The 24,789-nt window shown below is 42.9% G+C and overlaps 1 protein-coding gene and 1 long non-coding RNA gene across 3 annotated transcripts in view; one reads left to right on the top strand and one right to left on the bottom strand.

The window, feature by feature from the left end:
• Nucleotides 1-24,789, bottom strand: part of tspan9a (tetraspanin 9a) — a 232,354-nt gene that overhangs the window by 143,609 nt on the left and 63,956 nt on the right. The gene's annotated exons all lie outside the window — the stretch shown is intronic.
• Nucleotides 7,345-8,565, top strand: LOC146664519 (uncharacterized). Its single transcript, XR_014912480.1, has 2 exons — nucleotides 7,345-7,891; nucleotides 8,077-8,565. It is a non-coding gene; the product is annotated as an uncharacterized LOC146664519 (long non-coding RNA).

Genomic DNA, 24,789 nt, shown 5'->3' with positions numbered 1-24,789 from the left:
TGGGTGCCACTAATGTCAGCTAAGAACAGGAAAATGAGGCTGTAATTCAAATAAGTTAATCAAAATTACACAAAGGAAGATTGGGAAAACATTACCTGGTCTGATGAGTATCTATTTCTGCTGCCACATTTAGATGGCAGATTCAGAATTTAACATCATGGAAACATGAATGCATCCTGCCCTGTATCAGGCTGCTGGTAGTGTAATGGCGTGGGGAAAATTTTCTTGGCAAAGTTCGGGCCCTTAGCACCACTTTAGCATCATTTAAACACCCCACAGTCTGCTTAAATATTGTTGCAGAGCATGTTCATCCCTTTATGACCACAGCATACCCGTCTTCTGATGGCTGTTTCCAGTGGGATAGCATGTCATGTAACAAAGCTCAGATGGTCTTAAACTACTTTGGTTGCCTCCACAGTCACCACATCTCAATCTGATGGAGCACGTTTGGGATGTGGTGACACAGGAAATTCACATCACTGATGTGTGCAACTGTGTTATGCATAAATTCAACAAGGTGCTGGAAGCATCCTGCTGAATCTTTAAGAAGTGTTAAGGTAGTTCTGAATGCAAAAGGGGGTCCAACCCGGTACTAGTAAGGTAGACCTAATGAAGTAATTGCAAAATGGCAGGCAGGGGACCTAGCTCTTCTATAGCGCGTTTCTACTTTACCTGAGCTTCAAAGCATTCAATAAAATTCACACAAGCAGTTTTCTCTGTTCAATCTAACATTCACGCACATCTGTACTCTGATGGATGCATCAGGAGTTGGTATTTTGCCCAGTGATATATCGAACGCAGAGTGGAAGCACCAAGGGATTGACCTGTTCTACCTCCTGAGTTACAGCTACCCCCAGAAAATAATACACAAAAACACATCTGGTCCTTAACAAGTCTTACCATTAGTCAAATACAATCACAAGACATATGGTTATTTAACACAAAGCCAAAATTCAGAAGTAGATGCATGAAAATCTAAGAACACCCCATAGCTTGTTCAATAGCTTGAACCCCATTCAGCAGCAGTAACTTATGAAATAATCGTTTTCTGAATGGCTATCATCCTGAAAACCTCACGAGCTTTGCAGGTATTTGTTTTTGCATAGCTGTCCTCAGGTCCCACTGTATTTGAATTGGGTTGAGGTCTAGACTTTTGACTGGGTCACTGTTGTAGATTTTCTGGTGTGCTCGCCATCATTCTCCGGTTGTATCACCACAACCAAGCTCAAGCTATCTGACACATGGCCTCGCATTTGACTCTAGAATACTTTGGTTCATGGTGAACTCAGCAACTGCAAGGTGCAAGGTCCTGTGGCTGCCAAACAAACCCAAATCACCAACACTTCACTACCATGACAGGCTGACAGGTGCTCGCATACACCACTTGGGTTTATTCCTTCCTCCTTGCAACCCTTACTGTACTGTCATAAGCTTTAATATTTAACATGCTAACTAAGAAAATGCAGATTTTTCTATGCGTTTGCACCTTTCGTCCACACGTAAACGACGTTTTCGGTCACTGAAAACAGAGATTTTTAAAAACTCCGGCCAGGGTGGATATTTTTGAAAACTCCGTTGTTGCATTTATGTGTGGACGAGAAAAATGGAGAAAACGCAGCGTCAAAGGTGTGCGCCTTTTTTGACGTCACACTGTGCGCCACGTTATTGTTTCAGTGAAATGAATTTCTACAATACTGTTACTGTTACTTGTACTCTCTGCAGTGTTTAAATGCTTACATATACACACAGTTACTGTCCCTCCACACATACGACTCGGTTCTGCTTCTATGCCCCAGCTTTGTTTACTATTTCCCACCGAGGCTTCTAGACTTCTGATTGGCCAACATTTCTGCACGGTTAGGAATATATCGCCACCTGTTGCTTTGGCATGTTCATAGCAGCGTTTTCCTTCATTTCTGCGTTTACGTGTGGACGGGATTATTTTTTAAAACGAAAACGGAAAATATCCGTTTTCAAAAATACCCGTGTACGTGTGGACGTAGCCTTAAGAAGAAGAAAGTGTACTTTATTGGTCCCCGTGGGGAAAATCCCTCTCTGCATTTAACCCATTCACTCAGTGAAGCAGTGGGCAGCCACTGGGCGCCCGGGGAGCAGTGTGTAGGGACGGTACCTTGCTCAGGGGTACCTCAGGGTAGCTGTTCAGGGGAATCGAACCCCTGACCTTCCGATCATGGGGCCACCACTCTAACTACTGAGCTATCCCTGCCCCTTAAGGAGTCAGAGTAGTTACTCTTGTTTTTTTTTTTCTGTGATCATTGGGGTGAATTTGCTAGGATGTCTACTTTTGGAGAGATTAACAGCTGTTTTGAATGTTTTTCACTTATGAATAATGTTTATCATTGTAGAATGATGGTATTTAAATTGTTTGGAAATGACCTTATAACCATTAATAGGAAATAACAATTCCATCCTTAATGTGTTTCCTCCTTGGCATTTTGTTAAAAGACACCTCAGTGCTCCAGACCAGCAAAACTTCTGCTTTCATAGAAGTGCTCACACTGTCTGATAATCAAGCACATTTCATTAACAGCAGCTGGCTGTTACCTACCATCTTTATTCCTATGAGAGCTTTTCAAATACCGCGTTTCCATTTTGACTTGGGTTTTGTTAACTAAATAATGACATGGTGTAAGATGTCACATTGTTTTAGTTTAAAAGGTTTTTAAAAAAGGTATGTGATTCCTATATGGTGTTTATCTGGTGGCAGACACATAACAAAAACTACTTAGACGTCAATTTTAATGAGACAAATGAAAAAATGTACAAAAAGTAGGGCTGCACGATTTTGCATAAAATGAGAATCACGATTTTTTGGCTTAGAATTGAGATCACGATTCTCTCACGATTTTCTTTTCCAGTATAAATATTTATTGTATACAGTATAAATTCCAGTATAATAATTCCAGTATACAGTATAAATTCCAGTATAAATATTTCCAGTATAAATATTTATTGCACTTATTAACTGCACATCAACTTCGTAACAGTTGAGACTGAACATAAAAACAATAAATAAACATAAAAACAACAAATGTCTCACGTTTTGTTGTTGCTGCAAAATGTTGTACTGCTTGAAATTCCGTCTCCACCGTTGCTCGACACTGCGTGTTTAGAGCAGGTAGTGCAACAATAGAAAAATAGTTGCGGGACGGCACTGTGTAGCGTTTGTCTAGGGTGTTGATCATTTTCCTAAATCCCTCGTTTTGCACAGTGTTGATGGGAGCCATATCTTTGGTCAGGTGATAAGTGATAGCCTCCAATTTCTTTGTGCCTGCGGGAGTTCAACGTGTATAGGGAAGCGCTGTGTAAGGTTCCCGTTATTGATGTTTGGGTGGTTGACCGGGACGGATTTTCTCCTGTCACTTTCTCGTCATCCCTGACGTGCTCTCCGTTGTTTTTTCCTGCTAATTTTAGCATCACACGGCACAGCTTCTGTATCACGTGGTATAAGGCTCCGCCCTTGTCATTTGTTGCGCAGGAAGAGTGAGCGCTTGTTTTCAAGCAGATTACGTCCCGGATCAAAATGCGGTACAATCGTCGTCATCTTTTTTTTTTTTTTTTTTTTTAAATCGTTGTCATTTGGAAATGAGATCGCACATAAGTATGAATCGAGATCGCGATTTTCTAACGATTAATCGTGCAGACCTAACAAAAAGGCTATTTTACTAACAATCAAAAAAGTAAATCATAGCAATTCACGATAGTCCAACATACTCGGTTTATGAAGCACTCAAAACCATGCCAGTTCCCCAAAGAGCAGAGAAAGCAGGCTTAGTTCCTATTACTTATTTATCAGTTTCTGATTAAGTAGAAACACTTGTGAGTTTTGAGAGAGAGCAAAAATGAATTACTATGCAAATAGAATGTAATGTTTCCTCCTTTTTTATGTGGTTTATTGCAGTGTTCATGCTACTGTGCTATCGCTTCTCTCTCATGTGTGTCAGGTACTCTGTTTAATCATCAGCCTTGCAAAGAATTCATTATTTCTTGGACAGCAGGAAATATAAGACACAGTTCAATGTCTGGACTGATTAGATTGAACCTCTACCGTGAAATCAGTTACTATTTACTGAAAAAAAAAACACTGACAGAAAGACATGGAGAAGCATGGAAATATTGCCGTGCTGTACACTCATAGACAAAGAAATAGGAAGAATTTACACTGCACTACATTTTTAAGGGCAGTGCAGTGAAAAGACAGCAACAAAAAAGCCTCAGAAATCCATTTTTGCCTGGCAAAAATGAACAGCCGGCAACATTACCAAATTAACTATCAGGACATCTTATCAATTTGCTTCACCTCCATCGCACCAGAGGAAGAAGGCAGCCTGCGAAAAGAAAAGCAGTATGAATTGAGGTCAGAGGTTCAAGAATACCCATGGGCTCAACATTAGAGTGATAAAGAGGGTCTAGAAAGAGCTACAGCCGATGTAGCTTATAAAAATTTAAGACTTTCCCCCCTTTTTTGGTAGCAGAATAGAGTTATTCATTTCATCTTAGTTGCACAATGTTCACAAATCATCAGTCACCAAACACCAACAGCGATGTTAAAATCCTGGATTGATGCAGAAAATGGTTATCTGCTGACTTTTGCAGGCTACGTTCACACAAGTCCTTAGTTGTCTTTTTAGAATTAACCACAAAGATTGAGTTTTCTCCTCAGAGTCCTTTGAGAAATACTGCGAGCCAAATTGTGGATTCATTCCTCGCCATGACTGCAGCACTGGGCAGGAATGAATGAGAAAACAGGGAAAAGGAAACACACAAACACTGACAAACAGAAGTAGAGACGTACAGAATGCAAAGTGAACAGGAGCGCAGAAAAAAAGCCATTTTTGACATATTTGGCATGCACAATCTTTTTGGGGGAAAAGCAATAACTGTACACCTTTGAATGAGAAGATGGGAAAGAGGGAGATGTGGGAAAAATGGAATATGAAACCCAGAAAGAGTTTTCAAAAAAATCTCAGAGAATCACGCTACTTCCAGTATTTGATACTGCAGGTGATCTACTATACGAAAATAGTGTTTGATGATTCAGGCTGATCTGATTTTGCTGATCTGATTAGAGAAGAAAGGGTACATTTAGCTAATGAAGCCTCTAACCTGGTGAAGCATTAAACTAATGAAACAGCCCTGCCCTGAATACAGGATGCTTGATTCTACAACAAAACAATTGAGGACCACTCTCTCCAAACACTGCTGCGAGCCTGGCTGCCTGCTTCTGAGTCAGCCAATGAGGGGAGCACCGTCTGATCTAAACTACAGAGCAGGGACTGATTGGCTGACTGCTGAGGAGACTGGCAGCAGGCCTGCTGAGAGCACTGAGAGGAGAGCAGGTGTGTATGTGTGGGGTGAGTTTACTGCGGGAGGGGAGCTGGTGGGTGGTCAAAACGTAGAAAACACAGTGTGGAATCATAAGAGCTCTGAGCTCCACCAAAAGCTCAGTGTTGGGGTGGAAGACAGTAAAGTAATTACTCGTGGAAGACACTCGACAAACATAAATACTGAGCGTCATGCTGCAACCACTTGTAGGATAGTGTTTGTTCATAAAGCTTGAGCATGCAGAGGATTACAGACGCACTGTTTTTTCCTGTTTGTTGCAAGTCTCTCTACGTCAGGACGGTAATCATAAAATCACGTGCCCTGATTAAAAACCCTATCGCTGGCACTCACAGGCCAAAGTTCATGCAAAAAAGCTTTTTCATGATTGCATTTGGGCCAAATGTGAAGCAGTAATATACAGATATAGTGACCTTGGCCTTTTTTGTCCTTTTGCTGTGTGAAACACCTCCAAATACAGCCTGTAGGTTTTGCCTTTTTTGTTGCCTGAAATGATCCATCAGCTCACATTTGCTAGCAGAATATAAAATACAGTTAGATATCTTTATATTTTAAACTTGCGAATAGTAAAAGTAAAACTTTATTTATATAGCACCTTTCAAGATAAAAATCACAAAGTGCTTCAAAGAAGCTAAAACCTAAAAATAAAAATCAACTAAAAGCAAGTTTAAAAAGATGGGTTTTTAGCTGTTTTTTTAAAAGCGACCACTGAGTCCACAGATCTCAGGCTCAAAGGGAGAGAGTTCCACAATCTGGGGGCCACAGTTCCAAAAGCTTTGTCGCCTTTTGTTTTCAGCCTCGTGTGCTGGACAGCAAGCAAGCCCTGGTCACATGACCTCAGGGACCAAGGTTTGCTGTGTACTGTCAATAGAATAAAAATATCAATATTTAATATATATAATTACTAAATTACTGTGGATAAAAGGCTTCCTGACAGGTGTTAATCCTTATAAAAGCTTTATTTGATAGTTTTAGACCTAGGAGGCCTTTCTATGTCCTTTTCTCTCCTCTGACAGAATGATACCTCCTCCTGTTTTAAAAAGTGAAGAATAGTTTTCCTTTATCTTCTTAGCAAAACTGTTCAGCCAGAGAACGTGTCAGTTAATTTTCACATTTCATTTTTTATAGATCCTTGCAATGCTAAATGAAGATTGCAGAGTTACATTTAGGCCAAGGGATTAATTTTATGAGAAAAGAAATCACTAAATATGTTATTTTGATGAAGAGAGATGAGTTTTTAGAGGTTTAATCGATGCCCAGAGAAGGACTGTTAGAAGAAGCCAGGTACAATCTGTCCAAGTAAAATGCTCATTTTAATGAGGAATATTTTAAAACAAATGACTCTATTTTTCTCTAAATAAATGACCATTAAAAGTGTTTCATCACATGCATCACTTATACCTGCATGAGTGATGTGAATAAAATTTGTAGTAAACTACTTTGCAGCTGCGTTAGCCTTCTCCTTTTACACACAACACAGATCTTTACACCTGTGCGTCGTGAAAAACATCTCTGTTGTTCAGTATGTTGACAATTATCCTGAAACATTTAATGGTCGCTGTATTTAGTGGACAGACGTCTTTGGGCAAAGAGAATGCAACTGCATCATCTTTGTGAGCTGAATGAACACAACGATGAGGCTCAGGTTCATGGATGTCTGAGTTGTTGGATGATTTGCACTGTTTTTCTTGGCCTTCATGTATTAACTATACTGCAGTCTGTAGTGTCTTTTCCTGCAGATAAATAAGTTAGTGGTGCTGCTTGGTGGTACAGACATGCATGACTTCTTTATCTATGATTTCTTCATGGGTAACATCGCTTCCCAATCCAATCAAAGTATTTCCAAACAACGGATGATGATCCATTTTGAGGGATCAGCTCTTCACCTTCTGCTGAGCCCGACATCTGAATTTTGTTGTATATGTATCGTTTAACGTAGTTTTACTTAGATGACATCCAGGAAACGTAACGGTGCACAGTGCAGGTGTAACAGAGTCATAAATAACATTGTTATAATTACACAAAATGTGTTCTAAACCCCCAAACTTCTCCTTTTATACCTGACTTTTAGGACCTCCAAGCCTGTAGTTGTGTTCATTATCAGTTAGAGCCCCTCCTCATTCTTTTCTTCTTCTTTGGTGCAATACTATAAATACAGTGTACCCCTTTTGCCTCTCCCCTTTTTCTACAATTCCCCTGTGGGAGAGGTGGGTGTCATTTCTTTCCAGCACCTTAAAGCACACATAATTCATATTTAACCACCCTGATGTTTATGATTGCGATTTTAATTTAGTTATTGTCATTATTGAGCCTGTTTTTGTAAAGATGTTATAAGTGTGTAGTATGTGTGTGTCATAAATGTGTTTTAGGCGCCATAAATGATAGCATGAATATGTATTCCTTGCTAGCTTGGGAGCTGTGGTGGGTTGAGCTAATCCTCTTCCCCACTGTCTGTATTTGGTCGTAGGAGCTGGAGTGGGCAAATTATTTACTTGGAGGTCTTTCTTTCTTTTACCTTTTTTATCAGGTATGTCAGATTTCATGTTGTTTTTGTTTTATCTTATGTCAAATATGTTACGTGTAAATGCATATTTTATGTTTAATGTAAAAATAAATGCCAGCCCCTTTTTCTACAATTCCCCTGTGGGAGAGGAGCTGGAGTGGGCAAATTATTTACTTGGAGGTCTTTCTTTCTTTTACCTTTTTTATCAGACACAACGCAGAATCACACCGGTTACACTTGGTGCCGTGACCCGTCACATCGCCAATCCGCGATCCACCCCTCCTCCTTCTGCTGCCGCTGTTTTCCCGCCTCCTCTCTGCAGCTGTGTGCCAGAATCCTGTGCCCTGCGCTTTGACTCACAGGTTTTTATATCGCATGTGTGATCGATGCCCCGTAATTTGGCTTGCAGGCATCTCTGTCACGTGTGAACTTAAAGGGCAAATACGTAGGTGATCATTTCTGTCACTGTTTCATATTGTTGCCTCAAATTATACAGGCGCGGATTGTAATTTTTTTTTCTCTATTGATATTGGCTTTTACAGCCTGTTTTAATTGAGAGGAGAAAACAACATTTTATTTTCTATGGTGTTTTGATTCTTTGATGTTTTTTTTCTTCTCCCCACATTTCATTGTTTTGTGAAGTTTTGCATAATTGTGTGTGGGGGTTAGGCTCGTTTTTTTTTGCTGTTGAACAGTGATATCTCACTTGGGCCAACATGTTAAGTGAGGAAACTGTGGATAGCGCTTTGCCTGATCTGTTCTCTGCGGGGAGTAATATGACCTTTGGTTTGGGGAGGGGTCATCAGATTGCTCCAAAGTTTTTTGGGAGGGGTAGGCCAGTAGTCCCGGGTATTGGTGCCCACACTGTAGACCAGCCAGTGATGCACTCACCATTAATGCCAGCAGCTAGCTCCACACCAGCTGCTTGCGAACGCCAAACACACACCCAGGCTGTCACTAGTGACATGTTGAGCAGCTTGATCACTGACTTAGCAAAGCAAATTGGGGAAAATATCACATCCTCTCTTAACTCTATGCACCAGCCAGCCCCCACCCAGCCACAGTCTCCCCAGAATGTGCCCTCGAGCTGCAATGACCAGTCCCAGCTGAAGGTTGTTGTTCAGTCAGACACCAAAGCTCCACCATACTTCAAGGGTGACAACACAGATCTATTTCCCATCGGTGAATGGGAGGACATGATGAGATGTTATCTGCACAGAATCAGCTGTGACACAGATGAAGAAATGTTTGCCATATTAATGTCTAGACTAACTGGCAAAGCCAGAGATGTGGTCAAGGTGTCACTTCGTTGCCGCCCTGAGTTGAATCGGAATGATCCTATTACTGCTGTGTTTGACATACTGAGGTCTAACTTCAGCGACTTGACATATTCCAGCCTGCCCATGAAAGATTTCTACAGTACTGTGCCACGTCCAGGTGAGAACGCCATGGATTACTGGATCCGGTTGAACAAGTCTATTGATGCTGCTGATGAGTGTCTCCGCAGGCGCGGCAAGATGGTAGAGGACCCCAGTAGTGAGGTTGTTTCGATGTTCATTAATCACTGTCCTGACCACAGTCTTACGTTGTCTTTTCAACTGAAGGCCCCTGAGGAGTGGACTGCAGCTGAGGTTCAGAGCCGTCTGGACAACTATGTGAGGAAAATGAGACAGTCTAGTGTTTTGTCTCATAATACAGCAAGTCTGTCCATCCCGCATCAGAGCCCTGTCGCTGTTAACAGCCAGCCCCACTCCAGCGGTGCTCAAGCAGTCCCAGTAACACATGAGCCAGCCTCGTATCCTATGCTCTCTGTTCCCTCTGCAGCCACATGTCAGCCTCTCTCTTCTGATGGCATGGTAAGTGTGCAGCAGCCCTCTGCTTGTCCTCCTTTGACTCTACATGTCATGCCCCCATCTTTGCCAGTTTCTGGCCCTCCTCCAGCTGAGCCAGGTGTTCAACAGATGGTAGCACTGTTTGACAAGGTTCTGTCCATGTGCACTGCATCACTAGCCACTGGTCCTAGGTGCCCACAACCCACAGGTCATTCCCATGGGCACCGCAATGCTCATCGTGCTTCGTGCAGAGTGTGTGGCTCACATGAACACACAACCCATGTGCATTGTAGGCTGTACAAGCTATGCCACAGCTGCTTTGACCCTGGACACATGAGGCGTGAATGCCCACAGTTGCACCAGAAACCAAGCGTTTCAGTCCCTCCTCCCACCGATGCTGCTTTAAACTAGCCAGCCCATGTAACGAGAGGGGTAGCATGGGCAGTGTTGATGAAACCCTCAGAAATGCAACAGACCCAGAAGCCATATATGTTAACTGCTGTAGTAGCCTCTCTGATGAGAAGACTGTTATTATGGGTTCACAAAGAGTTGGCAGGGCTAGTGAGTTGTTTTACACTCCAGTGTCGGTCAGTGGCCGGTGTTCCCTGACAAGCATGCTTGATTCAGGAAGTATGTCATGCACACTAAGTGAAGAGGCTGATAGCAAGCTAAGAGCCGCTGGTGTTGCTCTGATTCTGCAGCATATCCCTGAAAATGTGGTGCTGGTTGGTTGCGGTGGCCTTCTCACACAACCGAAATGCATCTATGATTTGGACATTGAAGTATATGGGACTAGGTTTCTTGTACCAACATTTGTGGTTCCTGGGCAAAAAGATGAGCTCATCGTGGGGAGCAATGTGATCCGGCCCATCATTCAGAAGATGAAGGCTGATACAAAGTACTGGGAGCTTATTAACTCCAATTACACTGGCACTGATTGTGAAGACTTCCTGCAGTTGCTGAGCTGTATCTCACGGTGGTCTGCTCCTGTGTTGCCAGATAAAGTAGGTACAGTCAGGTTGCGGAAGAGTGTCACTCTCCTGCCACAAAAAGAATATGTAGTTTGGGGAAAGCTGCCACCTTCTGCCCTCGTGTCTCCAGGAAGTACTGTCGTTGTGGAACCCACGTCAGCCCGTTCCACTCCAAAGAACATAATGGTGGGGCGCATTATAACACCCATGTGGGGAGATCGTTGGGTCCCTATGAAAGTCCTTAACCCAACAGAGAGCCCTGTGACACTTCGTCGCAATGCTAAGATTGCGGATGTCTTTCCTTGTATTGCTGTGGAGGACCTGCCCATCACTCAAGGTCTCTGCGAGACTCTGACTGACCAGCATACCAGTTTTCCCCCCTCATCAGACTCTGTGCCTGACTCTGCACAGCTACTCAAAGATGCTGGGTTGGCTGACATTGATATTGAGGGCTGTGAAGTGTCAGATGGGTGGAAGAGGAAATTGGTGGAGCTTGTGTTGACTTACCAAGATGTGTTCTCTAGAGACAAACTGGACTGTGGTGAGGTGAAAGACTTTGTCCATCGTATCCACCTCACTGACGACCGCCCTTTCAGGCTTCCCTATCGCAGAGTACCCCCGGCTCACTATCACAAGTTGCGAGAGGTGCTGTCAGACATGGAGATGAAAGGCATCATCAGTAAGTCCACCAGCGAATACGCCTCGCCACTGGTAATGGTTTGGAAGAAGTCAGGTGACTTGAGGATATGCACTGACTTCCGCTGGCTCAATGCCAAAACCATTAAGGATGCTCACCCACTGCCCCATCAGGCTGACTGTCTTGCTGCCCTTGGTGGGAATGCTTTCTTCAGCACCATGGACCTCACATCTGGGTTCTACAACGTTCCCCTCCATGAGTCTGACAGACGGTACACTGCTTTCACTACACCTCTTGGCCTGTATGAGTACAACAGACTTCCCCAGGGTCTATGCAACAGCCCAGCATCTTTCATGCGGATGATGCTCAGCATCTTTGGTGATTTGAACTTTTCCAGCCTCCTGTGTTATCTTGATGACCTGCTGGTGTTTGCGCCTTCAGAAGAGGAGGCCCTAAGACGTCTTGAGATTGTTTTCTCTCGCCTGAGGACCAGCAATCTGAAGCTGGCGCAGAAAAAATGTCACTTTCTCAGACGCTCTGTGAGGTTTTTGGGTCATGTCGTGGATGCTGGTGGTGTCTCGGTTGATCAGGATAAAGTGAGGGTTATCGCCAATTTTCAGAAGACTGACCTTATGGATGGTGACGGTTGCACCCCTTCTCAGAGGAAAGTGAGATCCTTCCTTGGCATGGTGATGTTTTACCAGCATTTTATTCCAGGGTGCTCTCGTATTGCGAAGCCACTCTTTGCTCTAACTGCCGGTCAGAAGAGGACTAAAGGCTGCCATGGGAGTCGGAAACCTGGAACTTTTCGCAAGCTCACCCCTCAAGATTGGACTCCTGCTTGTGAGAAAGCATTTGAGGGACTCAAAGGTGCACTCCTCAGCTGTGCGGTGCTGGCACATCCTGATTTTGAGAGGCCATTCATCCTTTCAACTGACGCTTCCATGGATGGGCTGGGTGCTGTCTTATCCCAGGTGCCAGCTGGTGAGGAGAGAGCAAGACCTATAGCCTTTGCTAGTAAGTCTCTCAGCCGCAGTCAGGCCAAATACCCAGCACACCGGCTCGAATTTTTGGCTCTGAAGTGGGCTGTGTGCGATAAGTTCAGCCACTGGCTCAAGGGTCATCGGTTCACTGTCTGGACTGATAACAATCCTCTCACATACATTCTGACTAAGCCAAAGCTGGATGCCTGTGAACAGCGTTGGGTCTCTAAGCTTGCACCATACTGCTTTGAGATCAAATATGTTCCTGGAAAGCTGAACATTGTGGCAGACACCCTGAGCAGGGAACCGTTTGTGAGGCCGTTGGCCCAGCGGCTCCTGTCGGAGCCCTACTTTGAGCTGCTAGAGCAAGTCAGTGGTGTGAAAGATGCCAGTGTCCAAGATGCCTTCCGTTTGACCTGTCAACCTCAATCGATACGCAGTGCTCCACCCTCTGCTGTGCTTGATGTGTCTCTGTCAACTGATGACGTGTCTTCTCTCATGTCTTCGCTCTGTGAGTGGGAGTCTGCTTCTCGCCAGCGTGCAACATCCCTCGCTGGTCACCTAACCTCCATCAGTCCACCTGACTGTGATGTTACTCATGCGCTGTCCCGTGCTGATCTCCTGTCTCATCAAACAGGGGATCCTGTGATCTCCAGAGTAGCCCGCTATGTTGAGCGTAAGCGCAGACCCTCCAGACGTGAGCGCTGTCATGAGAACCAACATACGTTGCGGCTCCTGAAACAATGGGATAAGCTCACATTCCTCAATGGTGTCCTCTACAGAGTCGTGAGGGACCCACTGACCAAACACAAGAGATTCCAGTTTGTGGTACCTGACTCCCTAAAACAAGTGGTGCTGTCTGGCATACACGACAATGCTGGTCATCAAGGTCAACCTCGCACACTCTCCTTGGCTCGTCAGCGTTTTTTCTGGTATGATATGGAGAAGGATGTGCGCGGTCATGTGAGAAATTGCCGCAGGTGTGTTCTCAGCAAGACCCCAGAGCCAGCAGCTAGGGCCCCGTTGGAAAGCATTAAGACCTGTGCTCCACTGGAACTTGTGTGCATTGACTTCTGGTCAGCTGAGGACAGCAACAACAAGTCTGTGGATGTCCTTGTGATTACTGACCACTTCACAAAATTAGCACATGCATTCCAATGCCAGGATCAGACAGCTAAGAGAGTCGCTAAAAAGCTCTGGGATGGATTCTTCTGTGTGTATGGCTTCCCTCAGCGCATTCACTCTGACCAGGGAGCTAGTTTTGAGAGTGAGCTGCTTGCAGAGCTTCTGGTTTTGGGTGGCGTTGCCAAATCCCACACTTCACCATACCACCCCATGGGTAATGGTACCACAGAGAGATTTAATCGCACCCTTGGAAACATGTTACGGTCCCTCCCCCCCAGATGTAAGCAGAAATGGCCGCAGATGATACAGTCCATGACGTTTGTGTATAACTGTACGGCACACGAGACCACCGGCTTTGCGCCATTCTACCTGATGTTTGGGAGGGTGCCAAGGTTGCCAGTTGACCTCATGTTTCGGGATGTCCTTCATGATGACACCATTTGTGACTATGATACCTATGTCAAGTCACTGATGGATGACCTGCGCTCTGCCATGCTCCGAGCCCAGGAACACAGCACAATGGAGCAGAGACACCAGTCTGACCAGTACAACAGAAAAGTGAAGGGTCTGCCTCTTTCACTAGGGGACCAGGTGTTGTTGGCAAACAAGGGAGTCAGAGGAAAAAGGAAGCTCTCTGACAAATGGGAACCTGTTGTGTACACGGTAGTTGACTTGGATCCTGCTCTTCACATCTGCCGTATCAGAGACAAAGAAGGTCATGAGCGTGTGGTGCATCGCAACCTGCTCCTTCAAGTTAACTTTTTGCCCTTGGACACAACACTGAATGACGATGCTGCACATCCTGCTGTGAGCGTTGTCAGTGGCCCCGCTGAGTCTGACCTGGATGGGTCTGTGACATCTTTTGGGGGCACAGGAGCTGTACCTCCTGCCACCTGGACTGTGGATTCCGTCTCCAGCATTGGCGAGTGTGATGACCGCACACTATCATGGATCCATCAGCAATCTGCCGCTGACCCGGTCGAAGATGGCGTTCATGGGACCCCTCCCATAATGGGTGTTTCTGATCTTGGTGGGCTGGCTGGTGATGGAGCCTCCCCAGGCTCCCCTGCTGCTTTCCCGTCCCACACTTTTCATTCTCTTGAACCCAAAAATGTGGATGTGGATCAAGGACTTACCACACGTTTTGGTAGAATCATTAAACCAGTTCGTCGCTTGATTGAATCAATGGCTCAACTTGAAACACTCCTTGGTGTTGAACCTGTTCAAGCAGCGGTTATTGATGTGTGAATTTGCTTATTTCTGTATGTTTTTCATTGCAGGCACAGAGTTCATTGTATTTTGTCAGTCTGTGCAGTCTGATAGTGACGCCCATAGATATTATGGCCTGTTTTGTGTGGTGTAAATGGCACCTCATTTTGTCTATAGAAAGTCCTGGGATCTTGCTAGGCGCCGAGCAGGTCTCAGGTCTCTTATCCTCCTTGGAGGAAGCTATGTTGCTGATCTAATTCATTGTATATGCGATGTGAATTTGTTTGAGGCCACTGTATCTGTTATTGTGGGTTTATATTTTTTTTTTGGTGTACCCTTTAGGATTTTGTGTAATTCTTGGGGGGTGAATGTAACAGAGTCATAAATAACATTGTTATAATTACACAAAATGTGTTCTAAACCCCCAAACTTCTCCTTTTATACCTGACTTTTAGGACCTCCAAGCCTGTAGTTGTGTTCATTATCAGTTAGAGCCCCTCCTCATTCTTTTCTTCTTCTTTGGTGCAATACTATAAATACAGTGTACCCCTTTTGCCTCTCCCCTTTTTCTACAATTCCCCTGTGGGAGAGGTGGGTGTCATTTCTTTCCAGCACCTTAAAGCACACATAATTCATATTTAACCACCCTGATGTTTATGATTGCGATTTTAATTTAGTTATTGTCATTATTGAGCCTGTTTTTGTAAAGATGTTATAAGTGTGTAGTATGTGTGTGTCATAAATGTGTTTTAGGCGCCATAAATGATAGCATGAATATGTATTCCTTGCTAGCTTGGGAGCTGTGGTGGGTTGAGCTAATCCTCTTCCCCACTGTCTGTATTTGGTCGTAGGAGCTGGAGTGGGCAAATTATTTACTTGGAGGTCTTTCTTTCTTTTACCTTTTTTATCAGGTATGTCAGATTTCATGTTGTTTTTGTTTTATCTTATGTCAAATATGTTACGTGTAAATGCATATTTTATGTTTAATGTAAAAATAAATGCCAGCCCCTTTTTCTACAATTCCCCTGTGGGAGAGGAGCTGGAGTGGGCAAATTATTTACTTGGAGGTCTTTCTTTCTTTTACCTTTTTTATCAGACACAACGCAGAATCACACCGGTTACACAGGGAACAATTCATTTCAATTCAATTCAGTTTTATTTATATAGCACCAAATCAAAACAACAGTTGTCCCAGTGTGCTTTGTATTCTAAGGTAAAGACCCCACAATGATACAAAGAAAACAGAACAGAACAGTCGACACATGCAGACAAACACTCCTGATTTAAAGAGAGCTTGATTTGCTTTTGGCATGCACTGTAAACATCTCTAGATCATGCTCATTTAGTAATGGGAAACCAAGATTGGGATTCATTCACTGTGCAGCCCTAGATTATACAATAGATATACAACATCTCTAAATTGTCAACATATAAAGTTTTGACAAGTTTCTTTGACATTGCATTTCTGATACGGCAATAACTACATGTTAGATATTTTACCTCCATTTTCTAAAGGGTTACATTTTGCTCTAGCTAATACCTGACTGGTTGTTTGGATGTATGTAATCACATATATCCAAGAAGTCACAGGTCATGCTTGATGTCAACTCATATTTAGAGAGTTAAGCTTGAGACTTGTTCATGCCAGTAATGGTAAATGGCCTGTATTTGTATAGCGCTTTTACTAGTCCCGCCTAGGGACCCCAAAGCGCTTTACACACCCAGTCATCCACAAACTGGTGGAGGCAAGCTACAGTTGTAGCCACAGCTGCCCTGGGGCAGACTGACAGAAGCGAGGCTGCCATATTGCGCCATCGGCCCTTCTGGGCGGTAGGTGAAGTGTCTTGCCCAAGGACACAACGACACAAGACTGTCCGAGCCGGGGCTCGAACCAGCAACCTTCCGATTACAAGGCGAACAAGACGAACTCCCAACTCCTGAGCCACGGTCGCCTTCTCCTGCTTGGATTTTCATGGCATACACTAGTATAGCTTAACAAATATTTGAGGTTTTGCCATTAAACTTTTACAGCCATTCATGGTCCTCAGAGGATCAATCCTGTGAGGAGAGATCTGGTTTCCCTCGAGTGCCACCGTGACGTTTTGAGTGTTTTTACAAGTATTAGGTAGATTGAGGGCCCTCATTAAGAAGACCTGCACTGCTTTAGGTGAACATTTAATGCCATTATCAGGTCAAAATTAGTTTTCCCAACAACATTTCTGCAAAGACAGATAATATTCCTCGCAGCCTTCACCAAATAATTACAGGAATAAATTAAACATAAAGCTCCAAAATCAGCCCTACTCAAATCACCCGCATCTTTATAATCAACGCATACCAATGCACTATTTTATTGACAGGCAAACTTCAGCACTTCTGTTGTTCCAAGATAATCTTCTCACTCAAATCGCTGCCTTACAGTTTTTCCACACAACACTGCAGGTGATCGTGCTGTGTAGTTCCCAGCAGTGTAAAATCCCCTGCTGAACACTGTCTGTTATTCCCCTTTTATTTCCGTCACAGCACATCGTTGCTTTAATGATGCAGCCCTCACTCTGTTTTTCATTTTTCCAATTGGTAAAACACACTTGACGCTAAATTTGTTTTCACACCCAGATTTACAACAGCTAAACTTTTATGTGGTCGTCTGAAACATTTTTATGAATGAGAAGCCGAACAGACAGTATTATATCTGTGTTTAATAGTTAAATGTTGGTGCTTTGGAACAATCCTTCTCAAAATAACCTTAAAAATCAATCTGAAAATGTTCTTTTCTGAGGTCCAAATCCAAGTGTTGTTAGCGAACAGCTATCCCTGTGAACTAGCTGATTTCCCCTCTTAGTTCTGCCTGTACTGATGTCTCTGTACTGCTGCTAAAGCACGGGGTATTTACGCCAAAAACAGCACAATCAACCTTGGAATCAGTGAAGTGCTATACCAGCTGAATGTGTACACACCCTCTTAACTGGTACTACTAACAGCATTTTTAAGCGAATGAATCAGCATTGTGTCTAAAAGAGGTTTATTGAACTATTACCAAGTACATAGGCAATGGAACTGCATTAATGAAAAGCAATTAGCAACATTCTCAGTAAAAACAGCATGGCCCAAATCAATTTAGAGCAGTTTATTCCGCGTGCCCAAGGCTTTGTGTTTAATCCACTGCCAAAGCTCCTGCACCCTCTGCTTGTTGCAGATTTTCAGCTGCTTGTACTTCTGTGGGCTATTCAGCAGGCTGACAACAACTACAGGAGTTTAGTGGAAGTTATTCTGTAATCCCCAGAGAGAGAACAAACTCTCGCCAAGCATACAAATGACACGGCATACTGAGAATATTCCGTTTTGTGTGTGTTTTAAAATTAACTCATGCTTCCTGTTTCGTTAAACAGCGCAAAAGAACCAAACCTTTTGACTCTCCTTAAAGGTAAAAGCCCTGCTGTGCTAAAACATGAATTCATAAACTATAAATTTCAGTCAAGATATTTAAACAGAACAGGAAATTAAAGAAGATGAGAATAAATTGCTCTTAGATGTGCAGCAGGCACAGGCACATATGTGGAAACCAGCTGGACACATGTGACCACCACCATCGTTTTCCTGCTGTTAAGTCAATCGAAAAGTTAAATTCATTTTCTCTACACTCTTAAATGCTAATACAGCAATAGACTTCTGCTAAAATGAATCCCTCATCCTGCATCAAAAATGAATTTGGCACACATCTGCTTACGTGCCTCGTCAATTTAAATATCACAGACACATCTGACCGCCTGAAAGGTTTCTGCCAGAGGAGCTGCGGCAGAATTTAATGTCGCACATGACTCATTCAGCACTATACAGCCACTATAACAGTGCTAACTGTGTGGCGTGGTGGCACAGACAGAAGAGGCCTGTTATAGGTTCGCTTTCTCCTTCTGTGTGAAGGGAGGAAAGGGAGTCATTTCCAACTTGTGATGTTGGAAAGTAATGTGTTTATATTTACAGCGGCAGGAAAGCACTGAATCATATTCAACTTTGTTTACATATGGATATAAATGATTTAGCCAACCTTGATTTGTGGACATAACTGAGCAGGAAAAAAACAATGTTCACTCATAACATTTGCCTGGTTCTTACTTGTATAGCTCAGCTGATTTAACAGTTTAAAAAAATGTAAAATCCCTGGAGCACAGACCTGGCATGGGGGGTCGGCTTTGGCCTAACAGACCACCAGGCTTAAAATATACTGGCAGAAACTGTGACATGTAAATACTCCTGGTAGAAGAGTATAACTGACTGTACAGCTCACAGACCGAATCTGGACTAAAGTCACTGAGCCGGAAGAGATCATAAATCACTGTTCAGTCAGGTTTCAGACAGATGTAGACACAGACAATGCGGGCTTATTATCCAGGACTCCACTCAAAACTCCCTATAGCTTCCCATATAGACACGGCACATCCAAACATGCACGCACACACACAGGATGGTCAGCACGGATCTCACACCATCCACTGGGCACGAAGAGAAAAATGCTGTTTTATGGGCCAAGTGCAGACGTCAAGGGCATTGTACTTTTGATTTACGGTGGCCCTGTGGTCCGATTATGATGTATTGCAGAGGCACAGTGTTTTACATTGTGATGAATACTGTTGGGTGCAGGACCAGATAAATTCTAAAGACACTTTAGGGTGTGCTACATGCCAGGTGCTCAGCCTCGAAGGTTGCCAAGGAGAAACCAAACCATTATTTATAGAAATACCGGGTTTTTTTTCCCCCTCTCCCCACCCTACCCTTTTTTTTCGAAAGCCATGAGCCAAATAATGGTGTTATATGAAAGTAGAAACTTATAAGTCCACATGGAAAACTGCAATGTATGATTTAAAAAAAAATCCCCCCCTCCTAACTTCTCCCACAAAGAAATCAGAGGGGATTTATCACGGCCAGCTGTGGTTTCCATTCCAATTTATGTAGCAGCTCGTGGCAATTTGGAGTACAGACATGTACACAAAACGTAGAGGAAAGTCTCAAACTCACCACCTGGTTGTCCTTCTCGTGCCTCTTTCATTTTTCAATTCATTTTTACTTGTGCACTACCATTTTTTAATATCCCTTTAAAAACCTTCCCTGTTTTTCTCTCTAAGGTTGCACGAACACAAACAAATGTATCTGTGTGCGCGTTGGACACAGAGGTGACAGAAACACACGAGGTAGAAGAACCTTCATGTGTTGTGCACTGGAGAGATGGAGCGGTGGCTTTGGAACAGTGGCTTCATCGTAAATCTAAATAACAAAATATCCCATAAAGAATGCTAAACACATGACTAGCACTGATTGCACAGCACGGAAATCAGTTTAGATGGATCGTAAATCAAACATCACAGGCAAGGTGAGGCTGCGGTGAACCGTAAGCACCGGGTTCTTGTGACATATGTGCTCAGTAATGCATAGGCGCTCGTAGTCTGCTTATGTGGAGGAATGAAGGTTTGTTGTCAGAAGGATATAATAACTTTGCTTCCACTTCAGTGTCATAACGCTGTAATCCTCTTAAGGCTTGGGTAGTAGATGATCTTCAGACAAAAGAAGCCTTGCTAGGGACAAGCATCATACCTTAGCCTCATCGCTGTTTTCTCTCTCATGGGGCCAGAAGAGACGTAAAAACATACAAAACATAATTCATATGTTCTGTAATATAAACATGTTTATATACTGCAGCGGCTAATGGGCAGCGACAGAAGACACAAAGCAAACATTGAAGATAATCTCCTTTTTCATAAACAGAGAGAAAATCCCTACAGCCGAACGAGCCTGACAGACACGAGTAGGGATGGGTAACGTTTAGGTTTGATCCGATACCGGTGCCAAACCGGTGCCGGTGCTTAAACGGTGCTCGAACCGGTGCTTAAAGAATGGAGAACACAAACTTTGTCCAAAAACCTCTCATGTTCAGCTGTTTTTTGTAAAAAGATAACAATGTTAGCCTTTTCTGCAGCTATGGGGCATATATGGCATCACTCTTGGCTGGAAGCAGTGCTTAAACAATGGAAAAAAAACACAAACTTTGTCCAAAAACCTCTCACGTTTAACTGTTTTCCACTTTTTCTTTGGTCCTTTTAGCCTTTTTGGCCAGGGTGAAGGGAGTATCTGCCATTAAACAAGAAGACAGCCGCATGTAACTACGTCGGTGTTTGCTAGTTCACCTTACATGCATTAATGTAATAACGCAGTTAGCGTACTCAACGTAAATTACACACGAACAACATTAAGCTACTCACGCAGAGAAGAACGGCTGCTGCTGCATCATCATCCTCATCATTTCTGCTACACTGGCAGGGCTAGGGGCCAGGACTCTCCTCTTCGTGTTTTTGGGGGATGTTGCTAACTCCGGGTCCGATAACAGGCACCACACCCGCAGTAGATGTGCTCGGTGTGAGGTCTCACAGCAAGCTATCAAATACGGCGCATTTCTCGGCTTTTAACAAAATGCTATACGTCTCCAGGTGTTTCATCAGATTGGAGGTGTTACCTCCTTTGACAGTATCACAGTATCAGCTTAAAGCACTTGTTGCTGCTGAGTTTGCATATTTTGCTGTGAAGTACAGCCAGACTTTTGACCGCTTCGCTTTGGGCATTTTTAATCTGTAGCTCTGCTCTAAAAGAACCTACATACCTGGGCCCGCCTACTATCCTCGGAAACGTAAAATGATTGGCTGGAATCTAAAGTGTATCACAGCTCAGGAAAAAAAAGCACCGAAATAAAGCACCGAAATGTGCGCTGCTTTTCGGTCTGGTTACTACCGTTTATGACAGAACCGGTGCCATGATGGCACCGGATACCGGTACTCATCCCTACCTACGAGTCATACTTGGAAGAGAGTCTGTGACTCTGTGTAGGCTAATATCAGGCATTAGACGGGGATATACCATATCCTGAGGAAACACATCCGTATTCTATATGATGGTCCTGCACCAACCTCCAAAACAGACCCCTAATTTCCAGCCTTGGCATAAGGACTTGATTACTTTACTCTTGCAGTATTTAAAAAACATAAATAACTACAAATCACATTTGTAGACGTTCAATAGCCAATTTACCAGCTGTGTAAAAATTACCTGTAAGATAGCAAGAAGCAGACATACCAAACAGTGTTTTTGCGTGTTTTGGGTAGCTCAGCCGCTGACTCCGTTCATAATTTATCGGGATCATATTTGGCCTCAGGATAACACAGATTTTCTGCTCAAGATTATAAACTTGCAACTCCTGCAGATTCATCTTTGCATCAGTTTGTGCAGTATGGGTGAATATGCAACTGATGTGTCTCTGAAATGATGCTGCAAGCAATAACTGTGATTCCTGCATTTCTTTCTCTAACTTTAACCATAAAATTTTGTCGTAACCATTAATCTTCTTCCAGCCCAAGTATAAATGCCTTTACTATATAATGAAATAAGTAAGAATACTTAAAAAACAAAATTAATTATGAATCTTCTTGTAGGGAAAACACTTTCAATAGGTACTAAATATGTATTTGCTAACTCCAGGAGGACATCTGCTACTCATAACAGCACTCAAGTTATATAGACTGTCATGTGCTTCCTTTAAATACAACTAATACAGTAACCAGGTCAGCCTCCTTTTGTCGCAGACTGGTTCTGAGGTGAAAGGTTACCCCTGATCTCAGATCATCCCTGGCATTAGTGATGATATTCAACAGGATCACTAAAAACATCCCATCTGCCTATCTGCATGTGCTGTATGAAGCCCTCTGGGATTCAGAGCACGGTAGCTCCAAATCTACCCCAACACACACACACACACACACACACACACACACACACACACACACACACACACACACACACAAAGACAGTTCCAAAGCAGGGAGAGATTAAACCAGACATAGACCTATAACACCACATAATCTGTTGTTTAAAAGAATTTCAGCATATCAAATCAGGACAGTGTCAACATTCTCTCCAGGATGGAATTTGATAAAAAAAAAGATTATATCAGCTAAACTGAATATTACATTTAGATACAATGATGATGCTTGTGCCAGCAAAAGGATAAATTTATGAATATGGTTTCTATTGTCAAAGGATTAGGGTGGATATGACAATCCGGAAAGGAAACAGGAAGGAAAAGGAACATGGAGTAAAAGCTTTTCATGTAGACTGGCCCGCAGCTACAGGGAAGTGACATGAATCATATTGTAAAGGATGAATGGTCACATGTTCTAGCAGACACACACAAATACACACACATGCCATTAGGCCTTGACAGAGGCCATGCCTGTCAAGGCCAGAAAAAAAATACCCTGGCTCATTGGGTTGAAATCTCACATTAATCCTTACTCAACCTTCCAGCCATTAAACACCACTCTGCATCACACACACACGCGCGCACATACACACAGACTCCGTGGCGACTGCCCCGTCACCTCACCATGGTGACACACAGATCTGTTTGGACACCATGAAATTTCTCCTCCTCCTTTTTCACAAACACACACAGCTACTCCTCTGCACTGCCATATACAGTCGTCTATAAAGTCATATAAAGCCCTCTGTGCCATAGTGAGATCGACTTTTAATGTGGCACAGAGGAACACAGGAGTAGATAAGCAGTCATCATTACAGTATTAAAGAAAACGCTGTTTCTTAATGATGTCTATTAGGAGGAAAACATCAACACACATTTGGACAAATGAGGAACAGGTTGCACTCTGAGAAGGTTTCATTTGGAAGATCTGATGACTGTCTCCTTTTTCCTCCCATTCGCTTCTTTTCCTGCACAGGGCTTCATGGTGCTGATACTGATTTTAGCTCCACATCGAGCTGATGTTATATCAACTGCAACTAATTAGGTTTCCAGTTATAATCTCTCAGTTGCCTAGCTCTGATAGATTAGGTCTTGATATATATTTTGCTTAAGAGAAGTGGGATAAAACCAAGATGAAAGATTTTCACTTTTTTACTTTAAATTTTAATTAGCTTGTTTCAAGCACTTGCTTTTGTGATATTTTTTCACTAATGAGTTGATCTGCTTGCTTCTGTATCAAGATGTTGCTCGACTAATTGCTTTAGAGATGCCTCCTAAAAACTGGTCTCTATTCAACCCACATGTTTTTTCAAACACATTTTATGAGCAAGCACATTATAAAACCAAATTGTGATGAAGTGTAAAAATCATACTCAGTGCTCATGTGTGTCTGTAACAAATAAGACTATTTGTGTCATCTCTGTTGATCCCTCAGTGGTTAGTGAAGCTCTTACAAAATGTTCTAGCTCATTTTAGGATTGTTTTCAGTCGATATCTCCCAGCGAGAGCTGGTTTTGATTCAGTAACTCTGTGTGTAAATGTGTTATATGCTTCAAAAGAAATTGACCTTTCGTTATTCTTTTTTTTTTTTCCCCGCAAAAGCACAGATGTTATCCGGAACATCTGGAAGAATTATTTTGCAGATACACAGCACATCCTTTATTACAGCTAATTAGATGATTAAGATAAGATAAGATAAGATAACCTTTATTAGTCCCACACGTGGGAAATTTGTTTTGTCACACGTGGGAAATTTGTTTGATTAGGTAGAACAGCAGTAGAACAGCAGGAAACAAGAATTATAGACTGCCATGAGATGATATGTAAACTAAACTAGGTGCAAAGAATATAAAATACAAACTCCGTGTGATTATAGGCATGCAGGCTAATGCACATTCAGTTGTCTCATGAAGTGTTATTAGGATGGCGTATACAGTAGGAATATATTGAATTACAGTATACAGCCACATCCATCACTTGAAAAATCATTTACATGAGCTATGGAAAACAATGAGTCATGCAAAACACCTTAATCTTCCAAAACTGAACTAAAGTTCAACAGATCCTTCGTTCGTTTTGTTGACCAGCTTCCACGTTAGGGGGGGAAACAAAATATATAACAGGAAAGCACCAAAAAAAAAAAAAACCCCACAGCGTACAGACAAAAGTGGTGGGTCACCTTCATATGACATCTACAGAGCTGTTCAGCCACGCTTTGAAGCTTGCAGCACACAGTTCTGAGCTGATGTTAATGCCACAGGAGGTTTGAGATTCGGCAGTTACTGAGTCAGCAGACTGTTGGAAAATTTCTCATACTATGTGTCTTAGCAGCCAGTGTCTCAGTACTATAACTCTGTGTGGTCTTTG

The sequence above is a fragment of the Rhamphochromis longiceps genome, linkage group LG7, assembly GCF_057381845.1.
Source record: "Rhamphochromis longiceps isolate RC_006_pf linkage group LG7, R_longiceps_female_GT1.1, whole genome shotgun sequence".
NCBI classification, from domain to species: Eukaryota; Metazoa; Chordata; class Actinopteri; order Cichliformes; family Cichlidae; genus Rhamphochromis; species Rhamphochromis longiceps.
The sequence above is the reverse complement of the archived record's forward strand: the minus strand, read 5'-3'. Positions and strand labels throughout refer to the sequence as shown.